Here is a 16736-nt window from a genome sequence, read left to right on the forward strand (position 1 = left end):
CTGCTACGGTCGCAGGTTCGAATCCTACCTCGGGCATGGATGTACGTGATGTCCTTAGGTTAGTTAGGTTTAAGTAGTTCTAAGTCTAGGGGACTGATGACCTCAGTAGTTAAGTCCCATAGTGCTCAGATCCATTTGAACATATTGAATTTTTCTTTACACTTGGTTGGAGGTCTATATCTGTCACAAATCTCAAAACACTCATCTGATGTAACGCACTAATTTGCGATCGCGCCGCGCCAGCGACAAAGTAGGAGTGAAACATCCACAACATTCCTCATATTCCATAAACGGTTTGAGATATCTAACTGAGATTTTGGCAAATGATAGTACGCAAAGAGGAGGGTATTTTGGCATATGATTATTATGCAAAATTGCATTAGCTATCGTGTTGTTCCACTAACTACAGACTTTTTCGATGAAAGAATGTAATTTTTAAGAGCCACCGATAGCTGGTGAAACAAGAAATGCTATGGCTTTTGGAACAACATAATTGAAGTCATTACACGTTTATTTTGTGCAGAGGATAAGATACTGACCTGACTTTTCCTCAGTTCCTCACTTAATAAACCATTGTTTCCAAATTCTCTCACAAATGCGTCTGTACAACATGTTGATGAAGTGACACGCTGTAAACTCCGCCGAGTTTTAGAGAAAAAAGCAAATTTTAACATGGCAACAACAGACATGTGTAGGTTTTATTCAAAATTCCCCATTCGTGACTCTTCTCTGAAAGTTACAAATGGTTAACAACCAGGCGAAAATAAATCGCTGCATTTTCAGTGGAATTCTTTTTAGGTACTAACCAAAGAAGAGGTGACAGATCTTTTTAAATGGCCACCAGGCAAGTATGGGCGTGGAGGGGCCCCACTTAATATTTACCAAAAATGTGGGTGTAGCCTTCAGTTTAGAACGGCACTTCCCCTCCAGTGCTCGGCATTTCCCCTACAGCGCTATGAGTGACCCCCCCCCCCCCTCCTCCCCCAACCACCTCCACCACTGCCGCTCACCCCACGCTTCCCAACCGACTACGGATCTAGCCGCCACGGCATTTTGCTCGCGCTACGCACCATGCTGATTCGTGTACATAAGATTCTAGGTATCAACAAAATTTATTATATTAGAACTTAGAATGTGGTTATGGACCTAGGAACAAATATTCTATTCACGTTTTAAAGTGCTGCAATAGAAAAATCTTGTCAACACTGTATTTAATATCCTATTCGTTACATTCTTAATCCTATATTAATTATACCTGCAGTAACTTTTTGATGGCAGAGATTACTGACAACCAGGGTGTCCCTACGACAGTGCTCTCGTATTTTTACGTTTGTTTCAGTTTTCAGGCTGCGATTCCTGAAATCTCTTGGACATGCAAGCAACTGTATAGCAACATTGCTTCAGAGTCATCCGACTGACGACTGTATAAGGGCATAGGTCGGCTTGAGGTAAGCGACGTGGTTAGCAAAAGTAATCACCTCACCACAGAAGAATTGTGTGCATCCCTTATGAAAGTCCATGAATGCTTGTATGCAGCACGGACCAAATTAAAAAAACACCGAGAGGTCTGCTTTCTCCAACAAAGTGATTCAGACTGTTATAACGTTTAGAGCTCGCATGTTGTCGTCAGAGGTATCTTACAACGGTTGTATAGGTCTCGTACCAGTCATGGAGACATGTTTCGAAATGACTGTCAGTTTTGGATACGGCTTCGCTAATTTGAAGCTATGCATATCAGCAATAAGTAAGGCAATGTGCATACTAAGATTTCGTGTGAATCTATACCCTTTTTCTAGTGGCATAAATCGGAAACTTTCGTCTTCCTGCACAGATCATACAGGAACTTCAAACACGTTCCTTCCTCCACATGCAGATTGGCAAAGTGAAGACAATGATACATCCAAAGTGGAAAATAAATCTGCTCACGGGACACGGAGTGCCGGGGCATGGTATAATACAGTGTACTGAAACCCCTTCCAAGTGTATGAAACGAGTACAGAATGTACCAAATCCAGCGTCTCTGTTATACGGCCCGAGATTATTTTCGTATCACAGAGAAACATGAAACACGGGATTCAGATGGTTGTTACGTTGTGTGCCCCATTCAAGTGCTTCAAATGGCTCTGAGCGCTATCTGAGGTCATCAGTCCCCTAGAACTTAGAACTACTTAAACCTAAGTAACCTAAGGACATCGCACACATCCATGGCCGAGGCAGGGTTCGAACCTGCAACGGTAGCGGTCGCGCGGTTCCGGACTGAAGCGCCTAGAACCGCTCGGCCACCCCGGCCGGCTGTGTATACCAGTCTACAACTGATTAGTATACACGCAGTTACTCTTTCCACGGTCTAAGCAGTCACCAGGCCGTCTTAATAGAACCCAAACACGACAGCGTGACCATGCAAGGTGGCGCAGTTGTCCAACTGCATTCGGGAAGACTAGCGCTCAAATCCTCGTCCAGTCATCTACATTTAGGATTTCAATGGCTTCCCGAAATTGGTTTCAGCAAATGCCAGGATTGCTTCTATGAAAAGCACGCAGATTATTTCCTTCACTATCTTTGCACAATGTGAGCTCGCAGATCGTGTATAATTACCTCATCATCTTCCTTCTTTCATTTAAGGCAGGGTGACGAACCTTGACGGTACTGGTAAGCAGGATGAATAATTTCAGACCAATAGTGGAAACACGAACTGTACATACACCATGGCGCAGAGTGTACGTCCTACCGTGGAGAAGACGCATTCTACTTAATCTAAGGACTAACAAACCAGCAGTACTTCTCGCATTACATAGTGGACGGTACCAGGTATTACTGGAACCACCTTTAGCAGTGATTTTGGAGCTCTGACAGCACAGCGCGCTCATATTTTAACTCTCCAAATAGCATACGACATCACTAGTTCGCAAACGGCATGTGTGTTTGGGCTCAGCTCCTGTTCACAGAGGGCGTGAGCAATAGCTTTACCTTAAGATAACTCCCGAAGAATTACACAGCTGTAACACTCTATTTAGAAGTACATCGACCGAGAGGGATGTTGCGTCCTATCAATATGGACCGAACAATACACGCGCAAGGCAAACTCGTTAGGTGTGTAATCTCTGACGTGTAATCGCATAAGCGCTCTCTACTTTAAATTACCTATGTGACGCAGGAACAGTGGTTATGATTCATATGGAAAATAAAGCTCATTCGATACAATGGTTCTGCTAGAATGCTCCCTATTTGCGACCGCACAAGAGTCCACACTACTGAAACGGTTGGCAAGTGGATCTGAACGTATAAAACTTGAATCCATCATGTGATACTAACACATCGGCGTAACAATACGTAGCGGTGTCAAATGGGAGCAACCGCATAGATTCAGCCATCGCTGCAGCGATGTAAGTTCATGGGCGTAATATCGGGAAACTGCTGAACCTCTCTCAAATAATGTTTATGAAACGCTTGGGTGACTGTGTAACTGCCTGATTATATGATACCTGCATCAGGTTAGACTAAGTTCAAATGGCTCTGAGCACTATGGGAATTAACATCGGAGGTCATCAGTCCCCTATAACTTAGAACAAGTTAAACCTAACTAACCTAAGGACATCACACACATCCATGCCCGAGGCACGATTCGAACCTGCGACCGTAGCGTTCGCGCGGTTCCAGACTGAAGCGCCTAGAACCGCTCGACCAGGTTAGACTAAGTGTTGATAAAGATTGTATACGAAGAAGGGGTACGTATGCTTGATCCAATGGAGAACTTCAAAGAACGTAAGTAAAATCTAAATCAGATAACGGCTCAAGAAACACGACGAATATCGGTGAAAATCAACTTACAAAGTTTCATTAGCACGTTCTGAACGAAGAGCAATGAAACATCCTACAGCTCGGTATCTGAAGATCACATTACGAGTAAAAAAAACGAAAGGACTTATTAATTAAAAGTTGCTGCATCATATGACTATATGCCTACTGCGGCGCTCCATCTCAGAATGTGTGGGGCGGGGGAATACTTTGAAATGAGCTATCGGCTAGAGCCAAACTTGTTGAGAGAAGGTGCAGCAGTGGAAGTGACGGCACCACCTTGCACCTGTAACTTTGAGCAAGCGACGAATACATCAATAGAACGGCTCCTCAGCGGCCTGACGGATTCCAGAGGGAATTCGCGAACTTTTAAGGCGGTTGCTCACGGCAGGCCACGGGGAACTGGGTCGGCGCTGGCTGGCGCATTCCTGGGCCGTGCCTGGTGGCGCCCGGGGTCGTAATAACCTGACGGATGGGACAGCAGGAATTTCGGCTGGCGGGCCTTCCGTGACCAGCGGCGCGCAGGCCACACAAGTTTGCTCTAGGGACCCGCAACTTCTATTTGCAGGCACCAGGAAAATAAAGGGCGCGCCACGGGCTGATGTTTTCTCACTAACTGAGAGAGAAAGGCCAGCCATTTCTCAGAAGAGGCGTGCAGTGCTTGTAGACATTCCTCTAGGCATGGCGCTAAGAATAAGGCAAGAATAGCAGCCCGTACAAATATAAATAATTGTACAAACGTAGTGGTGGTTCTATGGATTCCGGTCTGTGTTTCTCCGTTTACTGAATCGTCCCGACACAACAATGCCAAAAAACATTCTCCACTCTCAAGGACATTGTACTGACAAGTGATGCCACAGATAGTTCATCACTGCAGGAGTTACTGATGAATTCCGACTAAATGAAACACACTTCACAGTAAAGGGTGCCCAACCAGTCGCATCATAGACAGTGTACATCTCTGGTGGCAACGCAGGTGTGTATTCTCATATGAAAATGATAGCAAAAGTGCCGAACGGCATCCTGCCGTAGATTGTCGCAATCGTCTTGCGCCTTTTGTTGCAATTCGGCAATGGTTCTTGCACTCTCTGTTCAATTGGCGAGAATTCTCGCGATCTTGCTGCCCAGGGCAATTGTTTTACATCACAAAATGCACGTCGTGGACTTACATTGTCCTGATAAAAAAAAGCATATCACCCTCGTGTTGATGTAATGGCAGTAGCACGGGGATAACGCCCTGCGCAAAATTAGCAGGCACTGGTTACTTGACCCTGCGGAAACACCTTAAAAAATGGTTCAAATGGCTCTGAGCACTATGGGACTCAACTGCTACGGTCATAAGTCCCCTAGAACTTAGAACTACTTAAACCTAACTAACCTAAGGACATCACACACATCCATGCCCGAGGCACGATTCGAACCTGCGACCGTAGCGCCTAGAACCGCTCGGCCACTCCATCCGGCGGAAACACCTTATGTGACCGCGATTGTAACTAATGGCTCCCCATACCATGAAGCCTGGGCTGGGATTTGTGTGCCTTGGCCGAATGCACTCTGGAACAGGAAGCTCAACTGGGTCTATGCTGTACACGCGTACGACCGTCGCTCACATACAGACAGAATATACGCTCATAACCGAGAACATCAGAGCGCCAATCCATTCTCCAATCGACTCTTTCATGACGACAGAGTATCCACGGTTGGCAGTGTCATAGTCAGTGGCAGCCTGGTCTGAGCCACACGTGATCTTAATATTGCTGCAAACACATGGTTCCCAATGGTCCCTGGTGAGAAACCAGGTGCAACATGTGCCACAATTTCGTCCCTGGATGATGTTCAGTCGATCGCCGCTGCTCGAACAGTGCGTCGATTTTCACGTCCGCCTGTACTACGCGAAAGTCCAGAAACTGATCTCCGGGTGTGTGAATGTTCCACAGACTAGTGTTGAAAGCAGCGACACAGCACCGTTTCACTGTCTCCAGCTTGTGCAGCAGTCCCTCGATACGTCCATTGCCCGCAATGTGGCACCGTTCAAATGGCTGAAGCTGTGCAAAAGAAGCAGGCTACGTACTCGTGGGTGGCGCTTCTTTGAGCGCCAGAATAAATGTCGCAAAACACCGTTCGCCTCTAAATTCAGCACAGTTGCTGCTTGCAGAGGCAAAACAGAGGGCGCGCAGACGGGCCTCCTGAGCGCCAAGTGATCGCCGATTGACGTGACGAATCACTAACAATGAAACCCCCCAATCTGCACTTATTATAGTCTGGTGCCACTGAACACAGAGATTGAGAGGGTGTAGCATTTTTTTCTGGGTGTGTATACGCAGCACTACTAACTCTCCTCATTTTTGACTCAACCGTCTGTTCAAATTAGGTGCAAATTACCACAATGTGGAAAAACTTTCACATCCGCCGACCCCCCCCCCCCCCCACTTTCATTCCACTTGAAGATGTCTAGCATTGATCTAGAAGACATGTATTTGTGAAAAGGGTGGAGAACATGAACATTTTGGACGATGCTGGCAGTTTATAGCACTGAAGCTAGAAAGCAGTATAGGCTGGAGACAGTAGTAGTCTGATGTGCTCTGGTCTATTAAGATTGTCGAAAATGAAACTACTCGCTATCTTTTTCGCAAAGACACGCCATTAAGGCTCGATACTAGACGCCTTGAACCGCTAGTTACGCCTATAACACTTGCTATGAACTACTGAAGATGAATAGCTCCCAAAAAATCAGATTTTGTCCAATATATTTTGTAAAGAAAAAGCCAAATCACTATCGATTTCTCTTCGGTGTCAACACCAAGTATGGTCGCACAGTATTCAAAAATCATCATGAATGCGATAAGAACTAACAATAGTAATAGGGTTATGATACTTACACGTAGATGGGTAGAGATCTCTTCGCCCCATCATAAAGTTTCTTTTCTAATTTGCAAGCGTAATTACGCAGCCACAGCTCTACTACCTGCACACGTAACGACCGCAGAGCGATTCTGTAAGTTCTGCGCCCCACTAACAGTTATTTCTGGGACTTGTGCACAATACCTTCAAGCAGTAATATACACTCCTGGAAATGGAGAAAAGAACACATTGACACCGGTGTGTCAGACCCACCATACTTGCTCCGGACACTGCGAGAGGGTTGTACAAGCAATGATCACACGCACGGCACAGCTGACACACCAGGAACCGCGGTGTTGGCCGTCGAATGGCGCTAGCTGCGCAGCATTTGTGCACCGCCGCCGTCAGTGTCAGCCAGTCTGCCGTGGCACACGGAGCTCCATCGCAGTCTTTAATACTGGTAGCATGCCGCGACAGCGTGGACGTGAACCATATGTGCAGTTGACGGACTTTGAGCGAGGGCGTATAGTGGGCATGCGGGAGGCCGGGTGGACGTACCGCCGAATTGCTCAACACGTGGGGCGTGAGGTCTCCACAGTACATCGATGTTGTTGCCAGTGGTAGGCGGAAGGTGCACGTGCCCGTCGACCTGGAACCGGACTGCAGCGACGCACGGATGCACGAAAAGAACGTAGGATCCTGCGCAGTGCCGTAGGGGACCGCACCGCCACTTCCCAGCAAATTAGGGACACTGTTGCTCCTGGGGTATCGGCGAGGACCATTCGCAACCGTCTCCATGAAGCTGGGCTACGGTCCCGCACACCGTTAGGCCGTCTTCCGCTCACGCCCCTACATCGTGCAGCCCGCCTCCAGTGGTGTCGCGACAGGCGTGAATGGAGGGACGAATGGAGACGTGTCGTCTTCAGCGATGAGAGTCGCTTCTGCCTTGGTGCCAATGATGGTCGTATACGTGTTTGGCGCCGTGCAGGTGAGCGCCACAATCAGGACTGCATACGACCGAGGCACACAGGGCCAACACCCGGCATCATGGTGTGGGGAGCGATCTCCTACACTGGCCGTACACCTCTGGTGATCGTCGAGGGGACACTGAATAGTGCACGGTACATCCAAACCGTCATCGAACCCATCGTTCTACCATTCCTAGACCGGCAAGGGAACTTGCTGTTCCAACAGGACAATGCACGTCCGCATGTATCCCGTGCCACCCAACGTGCTCTAGAAGGTGTAAGTCAACTACCCTGTCCAGCAAGATCTCCGGATCTGTCCCCCATTGAGCAAGTTTGGGACTGGATGAAGCGTCGTCTCACGCGGTCTGCACGTCCAGCACGAACGCTGGTCCAACTGAGGCGCCAGGTGGAAATGGCATGGCAGGCCGTTCCACAGGACTACATCCAGCATCTCTACGATCGTCTCCATGGGAGAATAGCAGCCTGCATTGCTGCGAAAGGTGGCTATACACTGTACTAGTGCCGACATTGTGCATGCTCTGTTGCCTGTGTCTATGTGCCTGTGGTTCTGTCAGTGTGATCATGTGATGTATCTGACCCCAGGAATGTGTTAATAAAGTTTCCCCTTCCTGGGACAATGAATTCACGGTGTTCTTATTTCAATTTCCAGGATTGTATGTGCACGCATAATATGCAGCATCCACGAGACACTATAAGAAGAAGCACACCACTTCTTGGCCCACATGGCACCTTAAATTCCATCGAACGAACTCACTGAGATTGTGTTACCACAATGTAGACTCCATCATCGAAGGGACAGGCTGACCTACTAGTATGAGAAAGCGCCTCAAAGATAGCATTCGGCACCTAAGCACTCAAACGGCTCATTCTAACGCCGTTCATATGGTAACGGCATGACTGACGTGTGCGTGGGAATGTTCATTTCGCATTAATGTATACTTTGCGCCCAACGTACGTCATGTTCCGGTTAGCCTTCTGCTTTAATCATTTAACTTCTTCACAGCTGTGACGTTTGGTCTAAATCTGACTGCACGCCAGTACTTCATTGTGAGTGTAGCGATTTTCGAGTATGTGGCCTACGAGTGAGAGGAGCAGCAGAGAGGAAAGACGGCGGCAAGGAGAGAGGCCTCGCATTCGACGAGACCGTGTCCCACGGGCCGCAGCTCTGCACTTCCTCCGCGCCTCCTTGGGAGGGGTGTCCGCCGCTAACGGCGCGTTACACCATGCGTAATCCTGCAATACTGTGAGAAACTCGCCACGACGCTCTGAAACGCTCTCAGCGAGAATAACGAGGTAGCTGCTGACATCACTGGAAGTCTTGCGAGTACTCACGATAACTGGCTTGGAAGGACGAATGTGAATATAGAAATCAGGGAAATAAACTCCAAAAAAGAAAAAAATACACACCACAAAGGAATTATCTGGATAAGACGAAAATCGGTAGATGTGATTTACATGTATAGACAGACAAATGATCACAATTTCAGGAAAACAGAATAATTTATTCAAGAGCAAGAGCTTCACAGATCAAACAAGACAGTAACGCGATCGACCGCTGGCCCTTATACAACCATTTATGCTGCTTGGCATTGATTCACACAATTGTCGGATGTCTTCCTGACGGATATCGAACCAAATTCTTGGATCATCAAAATCCTGAGCTGGCTGAAGCGCCTTGCCCTTAATGTTCCAAACGTTCTCATCTGGGGAGAGATCCGGCGACCTTGCTGGCCAATGTAGGGTTTCGCAAGCACGAAGACAGTCACTAGAAACTCTCGCCTTGTGCAGGCGGACATTATCTTGCTGATACGCAAGGCCAAGATGGCTTGCCATGCAGAGCAACAAAACGGGACGTAGAATATCGTTGTTGTGCTGTAAGGGCGCCGCGGATGACAACCAAGACGTCCTGCAATAAAATGGAACGGCACCTCGGATATCAACCCTGGTTGTCAGCTCGTATGGCACGCGACACGCAGGTTGGTATCCGATGCGTCTTCGGTCGTCGCCGGGGCTCATTTCGAAGTAGGACTTTTCACTGAGATTATAGGCCAAATATGCCGGGTGCCACTGCAAACGGGCTTGTGCCTGCATGGAGGTCAATAGTAATCGGCGAAAGGGGCACCGTGACCGCAGCCCCCCTTCCCTGAGCCGCCTCTTAATGCTCCTTGTGGTCACTGAAGCATCAGTTGCACGTATGATCGATGATAACGATGAATCTGAAGCTAAGAGTGTCTCTCTGCGTATATTGTCCACGCGCCTCTTCTGGGAGGCTAAGTTACTGTCCAGCTGAGTAAGCGCAATAAAATTTCAGAGATTTCATGCCTTAGCATCGACATATCCCATTCTCACTGTCGTTACGAGCTGCATAGTGAAACTGCGTTGAAGCGTCACTCACACGTCCAACGATGGCCAAAGTTCAATATTTCGTATTTTCCGTCGATACCTGTATGAATATCAGTTTGTGACCAAATTGCATCACTTATTCCTGGAGCGCCGGTTTGTGTGTGTGTGTGTGTGTGTGTGTGTGTGTGTGTGTTTGTGTTTGTCTTACAGTGTAATTTCAAAGTAGAACGTCACTTTTTATTTTACGCTCGCAGTACCGGGGGAATGGGGGAGGCGGTTACTTTGTGCCCACCTTTTCAAAATATTGTAGTGTAATAGACAGAAATTAGTTCACTACGAAGATTGCAAATAAGCTTTCTAAAGGGGTGTTGTTGTTTATGATTATTATTATTATTATTATTATCAGAAAAACAACGGCGGAGAGGGAAGTCCGTTTCCGTACACACCTTACTCCTCTCGCATAGCACCACGGAGACCGTCGATCTTGATGTCCCATCTGGCAGATAGATCACAATCGACAGCGTCACATGCCGTCACTCCGTGAGATACTGCAAAGATATTGGTATTTAACCCAGGACACTGTCACAAAGTCAGATCACAAACTTCACGCCTCCAACTTCCCAGAGCTAGTAGCGCAAATACTGGTGGTGAACATTTGTTTCGCCATCAGAGCTAGAACGGCAACCTGCAAGTAGAGCACCAACGCACGAACTTGCGTTAGCGAGATCGGTTGCGGGGGCAGATCGCTCGGAGGTACTTAATACCGGCAGTGATCGGGAAGGGAAGGGAAGGTGCCAGTTAGTGGTGCCACAGCCAGCACCGGCGGGCTGAGCCGGGTCGTTCACCGTTGGGCCGGCGAGCAGCTCGTTCACGGCCCGTCGCGCGCCGCTGCCCAGGCCCTCCGGAATAACCCGGAAACGGTAAAGCTGCACTGCACCATCGGGATACACACAGGCCACGTGGCCGCTTTGCCAGATGCAAAGGAGCACAGGCAGGGACAACACTGGTGGGCCACACGTTATGACCACGTGCTTAATACCGTGTTGCTCTGCCCTGGCAACGCAGTACAGCAACGATCCTGCGTGGCATCAATTCAACAACTCCTCGGTCTTCTTCCAGAAGTACGTGGCACCAGATGTCTGCCCACAGATCACACATTTCCCGCAAACTATGTGGGCACCGAGACAGTGCCCGACAGCGTCACATATGTGTTACAATGCTTCCAGAACAGGCGAATTTGGTTGCCAAAACATCTATGTAAATTCATTATCAAACCACTGCAGCATGATTCTGGCATTGTGACATCTACAGTTATCAAGTTGGAATATGCCATCGGTGTCGGTGAAGGCATGAGATGCAGGTGGACCGCAATAATGTTCACGTGGTCCACAACTGTCACGGTGCCTTCGATTACTACCATGGGTCCGAGAGGTGAACACTTGAGTGTCGAGCATGGCATAATACTGTCCCACCGGAACGTGTACGACTTAAATGTTTCGAGCAGCCATTTGCCTGCATGACGGGTTACCCTGCACCAGGATTATATTTTGTCGACGGATCTACAGATCACGACATAACCTCCACGTTCTGTATGAGGCGTGCACTTGCAACACGTTGTAGCCTACTTATGGTTACGCCGTCTTTCAGCCATTATCCAAAACTGCTCACGCACGGCAATAGCACGCGATCAACTGACCAGTTTCGCCGTTTCCAAGATGGTCGTTTCAGAGCAGTACCTTAACAATCCGATATTATGTCAGTGGATTTTCCATCTTGCTCACAGCACCATCGCTACAACGATTCTTCATTCGTCTCTGTTCCGCTTATACAGGGGGTGGACAAAAATATCGAAACACGAAAAACACAACACATTAACATGTTCAAACGTGTGTGAATTCCTAAGGGGCCAAACTGCTGAGGTCATCGGTCCCTAGACTTACACACTAATTAAACTAACTTCTGCTAAGAACACCACACACACACCCACGCCCGAGGGAGGACTCAAACCTCAGGCGGGAGGGGCCGCGCAATCCGTGACATAGCGCTCTAAACCAAGGGCACATGAACATGTCTAATCGGTGTAGCAAACCGCTCCTATTCTAAATAGCTTGTAGTCGTCTCGGAATGGATAAGTGTGCGACTTTCTGGCAAAACAGTGGCAGGATCAGGTAACATAGATGGAGGTGGACGGCGATCACGCTCCCTCCTCTCCAAAGTAGATAACAAAGGCTTAATAATGCTGATATGAAGTGCCTGCGTTGTCCAGGAGACATGCGAGAATTGTTCCTCGTGTACAAGAAAGCGGTTCTGGACGATGCGAGCTTTGTGAATCCTGTTGGAACGCAGCATCCTCGTTGGGGAACGCACACTGTACCATGGGATGGACCTAATCAGCCAAAATCGTTACATAATCCTTTCAGCAATGTTACCTTGCAAATAAACCACGATATGGCTGCCCAAATCATCACCGAACCCCCGCCATTTTTCAGTCTTGGGATGTAAACTCGGCCAGAAGTTAGAAAACAGCATGAACCAACGCTCATCACACCAAATGACTTTCTTCCCACTCAATAACACACATTCGTCCGCGTTGTGCCTTACCGGATACTGTTTTTCCGCTTTCCTTGTGAGTGGTATAAATCTTCGATACGGTGCCTTTTGAAACACCAAACAGCACGCACCATACGAGCTCCAACAATCTGCCACGTTCGAATTAACTTATCTCCGACATAATGTACTCCCAACTACACAGAACACTGTTCTGGCCAAGACTGACACAACGCATTGAGAACACTGCACAGGTGCCGTTCGTCGTCAAATACAACATCGCAAGCTGCAGGCTAGTATCTGCATTTACATTCAAACAAGCATTTCTCGCTGTGTTCCTCTTCTTTTTCCCCAACGCCTCTGTTTTCCTTACCGCGGCAGGCACTCTTGTCTCGCGATGGGCAACTGTCACAGAAAATTTTGGGCCCATCAGTGTATATTAGATATGCGGACAGATATGTAAATTCACCGAACAAAATATTAGTTATACCCTTAAAATTGAGAACAATGATCGTTTTGGAGCACTGTAGACGGTGCAGAACCGGTACAGGTGGTCATGTGCCCTCCACTGCTGGCGTTAAGTCGGTGGTGTGTATTTGCCAGTTGACTGTAAGGAATCGGCGCAGTAAGATGGATCGATATGGAGACGTGACAAAATGGCACAAAGGAGTAATCATGTTTGCACGTGCTTATGACCACGCCATGAATGGAGTTGCACGATTAGCTGTATCAGCGCGGACTACCCAACATGAAGTGCCACTCGGGGCCAAGTAACACGGAAAATAACAGTGGCCATAAATAGATCCTTATTGACTGGAACCGGAGACAAATGTTACGCCTTGTGAAATACAATTTATTTCAAATTCGACAGGAATTTCTTGTGTCAGTGAATGCAGCTTCATTTCAGCCAGTTTCCGAGCGAACATTCCAAAGCGAACTTCATGCAAAGGGCATTCGGTATCCGATACCTCGCAAAAGGCAACTGCCAACGGCACATAAATATTTAAGTCTACAATAGCGGAACAACATATGTAGAAAGTAGCTAACTAGAGGCGTATAGCAGCGAGGTCTGACGAGTCATTTTGCCTCATTTTTTTCCAAACTATGCAAGGTATCGATTTTGCCAACAGCTCGTTGAGAAGTTTAACTCGCAGTGTATTTAGGCTATACTGTCGACACTATCGTCCTCTAACAAGACGGCAATAGCCGTGTTCAAATTTCTGGTCAGACGAACGCTCTGGCACCCTGTCGCAAGTCGACTGGAATCCTAATCACCCGGTCTTAATCCCAACGAAAATCCTGGTTCTATTTGGAATAGCGGATGAAAGGTAACAGTTAACTTCCCTGCAATATAATATCTTTGCGGGGGATAATCATCAATGAGTGGCTTCAGCTGCACATACCATACGTGAAGAAAGTTGTACACTATTATCCCTGATCCTACTTGGTATTATACCGTGATGTATCGTGCGGGTAACTATCAGTTTGTCTGGTGTGATAATCTAGAATGTTTCCTCCTGCCACGGTGTACACAGAATCATTCCGCCAGATAAGATTGACAGTCCACCATCAATTCGTGTCGCAAATTAGGATTTCAGCGATGATGGTAAGAGGGGTCGAATGCTCTCAAATCCCCGAACATTCATAACTACTTAGGGTCTCCGTACCATTTCTGAATCATTTCAAGAGCATCCAATTACAAAATTGATGGTGGACATCTGGAGCACGTGTCATAGTTTAAATATGTACGGCAATATACTTTAAGACAAAACAAGAAGAGAAAACAGAGAAAACAATGCACCACGAAGAAATTATTCGAAGGAGACGGAAATTGGTAGATATGATGAACATATGCAAACAAATGAGAACAATTTTAGAAAAATTGAACGATTTATTCAAGAGAAAGAGCTTAACAAATTGGGCAAGTCAGTCACGCCTTGGTCCACATCTGGAACTTGTGTAAGCAGTTACTCGGCTTGGGATTGATTGACATAGTTGTTGGATGTTCTCTGAGGGATCTCGTGCAGATTCTGCCCAACTTCTGCGTCAGATCATTAAAATCCCAAGCTGGTTGGAGCAGACTGCCTACAATGTTCCAAACGTTCTCAATTGGCGAGAGATCAAGCGACCTTGCTGGTCAACATAGTGTTTCGCAAGCACGAAGACAAGCAGTAAAAACTTTCACAGTATGCGGGCGGGAACTATCTTGCTGAAATGTTCACTCAGAGCGCCTTGCCATGAAGGGTAACAAAACCTGAAGTAAAATATTATCGATAACGGGGCGTAAAATATTGTCGACGCCCCGCTATGATATAAGTGTACTGCGGATGACAACCAAAGATGCTCTGCTATGAAATGAAATGACATCTCAAACCATCACTCATCAGGGTTGTCGGGCCGTATGGCTGGCGACTGTCAGATTGGTGCCCCACCGCTGATTGGGGCCTCTCCAGGCACGTCTTTACGCGTCGGGGTTCAATTCAAAGCGGGGCTCAGACAATTCTACTCCATTCAGTGAGACTATGAGATTCCAGACCAAGACGTGGCTGTAGACGCCCCAGACAGAGGTCGGATGCCAACCTGACTCTCGCCCGCCATATGGCATGACATCCTCGAGTGATGGCCTCGGGTTTATTTCTTTTCATGTGAGAGCCTTTTTGATTGTCATCCACTGCACCCTTACAGCATAGCGGTTCGTCGATACTATTGTACGACTCGTTTTGTTGCCCATCATGGCAAGGCATCCTGGGCAAGAAAATAGTTCCCGCATAGTGCGGTGTTTCTACTACCTGTCTTCGTGCTTGCCAAAGCCTAACTTGACCAGTAAGATCGCCGGATCTCTCCCCAGTTGAGAATATTTGAAGGAATGTCGGCAGGGCCCGCTAACCAGCTCGGGATTTTAAGGATCTAGCGCGCGAACTGGACAGAATGTGGCACTATATCCCTCTGGAGGATATTCAACAACTCCATCAATGAGTTCAAAGCCGAGTAACTGCTTTCATAAGGGCCAAAGGTGGACCAACGCGTTGTTGACTGGCTCAATTTGTGAAGCTCTTTCTCTTGAATAAACCATCCAATTTTTCTGAAATTGCAGTCATTCGTTTGTCTGTACATGCACATCGTATCTACCGATTCCTGTCCCATTCTGATAATTTCTTCGTGGCGTGTTTTTTTTTTTTTTGTTTTTTTTTTTTTTGGAGGGGGGTGGGGAGTGGTGGGAGGAGGGAGTGTACTTAGAAGAGATATGAAGTGTGACGAACACGTAAAATCAGTTTATCAGTTTTGGAAAGCAGCAGGCAAGGTGCTATTGCGGTCAATTCTAGAGAACTACTGCAGCTTCCAGAGTCCTTTATTTAGTAGGCAAGCTAGTGGAAATCGAACGAATTGAGAGACAAGCCGCTACCACTGTAACAAGAGTGTGTATGCCATATGAAAGTGTAACACAGTGTGTCGGGGAAGCAGAGCGGTAATCTTTGGGGAAAAAGACGATGTTGTCCTCGAGATACTTTGTTGGGTAAATTTATAGAATCGGTATTCGAAGAAGACTGCAAGAATGCTGCAGTCCCTATACCTCACATAAGGATCGTGAAAATGAGAGAGATGAGGCATACGGTCAGTTATTTTTCCCTCGCTCTACATGAGAATAGAATGGGACAGAAAATCGCTAATATTGGTAGGAAGTTCCCTACGCAATGCGGTGTACGGCTCCTTACTGAGGAATCTGTAGATGTACTTGAGATACGACGGTTCCTATAACAAGGGCACGGCTGAACCCTTCACCCAAGTATCTCAAGACTGGTAAGAATTTCGTGCGCCGTCTCCAATTATCTCGATAAGTACGGGATGTTACATTATAATCATTCTTCATTCAGCAAAAATAACTAACTTATTTATTACAATTGCTGAATTTAATATAATTATAGACATAAGACAACCTCGTATTTGCTGAAAGATCCGCCTCGACAGTAATGACCTCAAAGTCTACGGTACATTACATTACGCTTTTCTTCTTTCTGAAAGCGCTTAATCTGCGTTTTACACTAAATGTAGCCACACAGCCAACTAAACTTTCCTTTCGCCTTTCTGGGAAACACAGCAGCTTCGCTTGAATAGGGCGTCGAGGCCGGCTCTCGGCCGCGGTTAGCGTCCACTCTCACTGTAAAACATGTGCGACGCTCCGCGGATTTACTCGGACAAGTTTATTGACGGTTCCGCATTAAT

The 16736-nt window shown here is 47.1% G+C and overlaps 1 protein-coding gene across 1 annotated transcript in view; it reads right to left on the minus strand.

The window, feature by feature from the left end:
• Nucleotides 1–16736, minus strand: part of LOC126272538 (titin-like) — a 999170-nt gene that overhangs the window by 503503 nt on the left and 478931 nt on the right.

Source organism: Schistocerca gregaria, chromosome 1, assembly GCF_023897955.1.
Source record: "Schistocerca gregaria isolate iqSchGreg1 chromosome 1, iqSchGreg1.2, whole genome shotgun sequence".
Taxonomy (NCBI): Eukaryota; Metazoa; Arthropoda; class Insecta; order Orthoptera; family Acrididae; genus Schistocerca; species Schistocerca gregaria.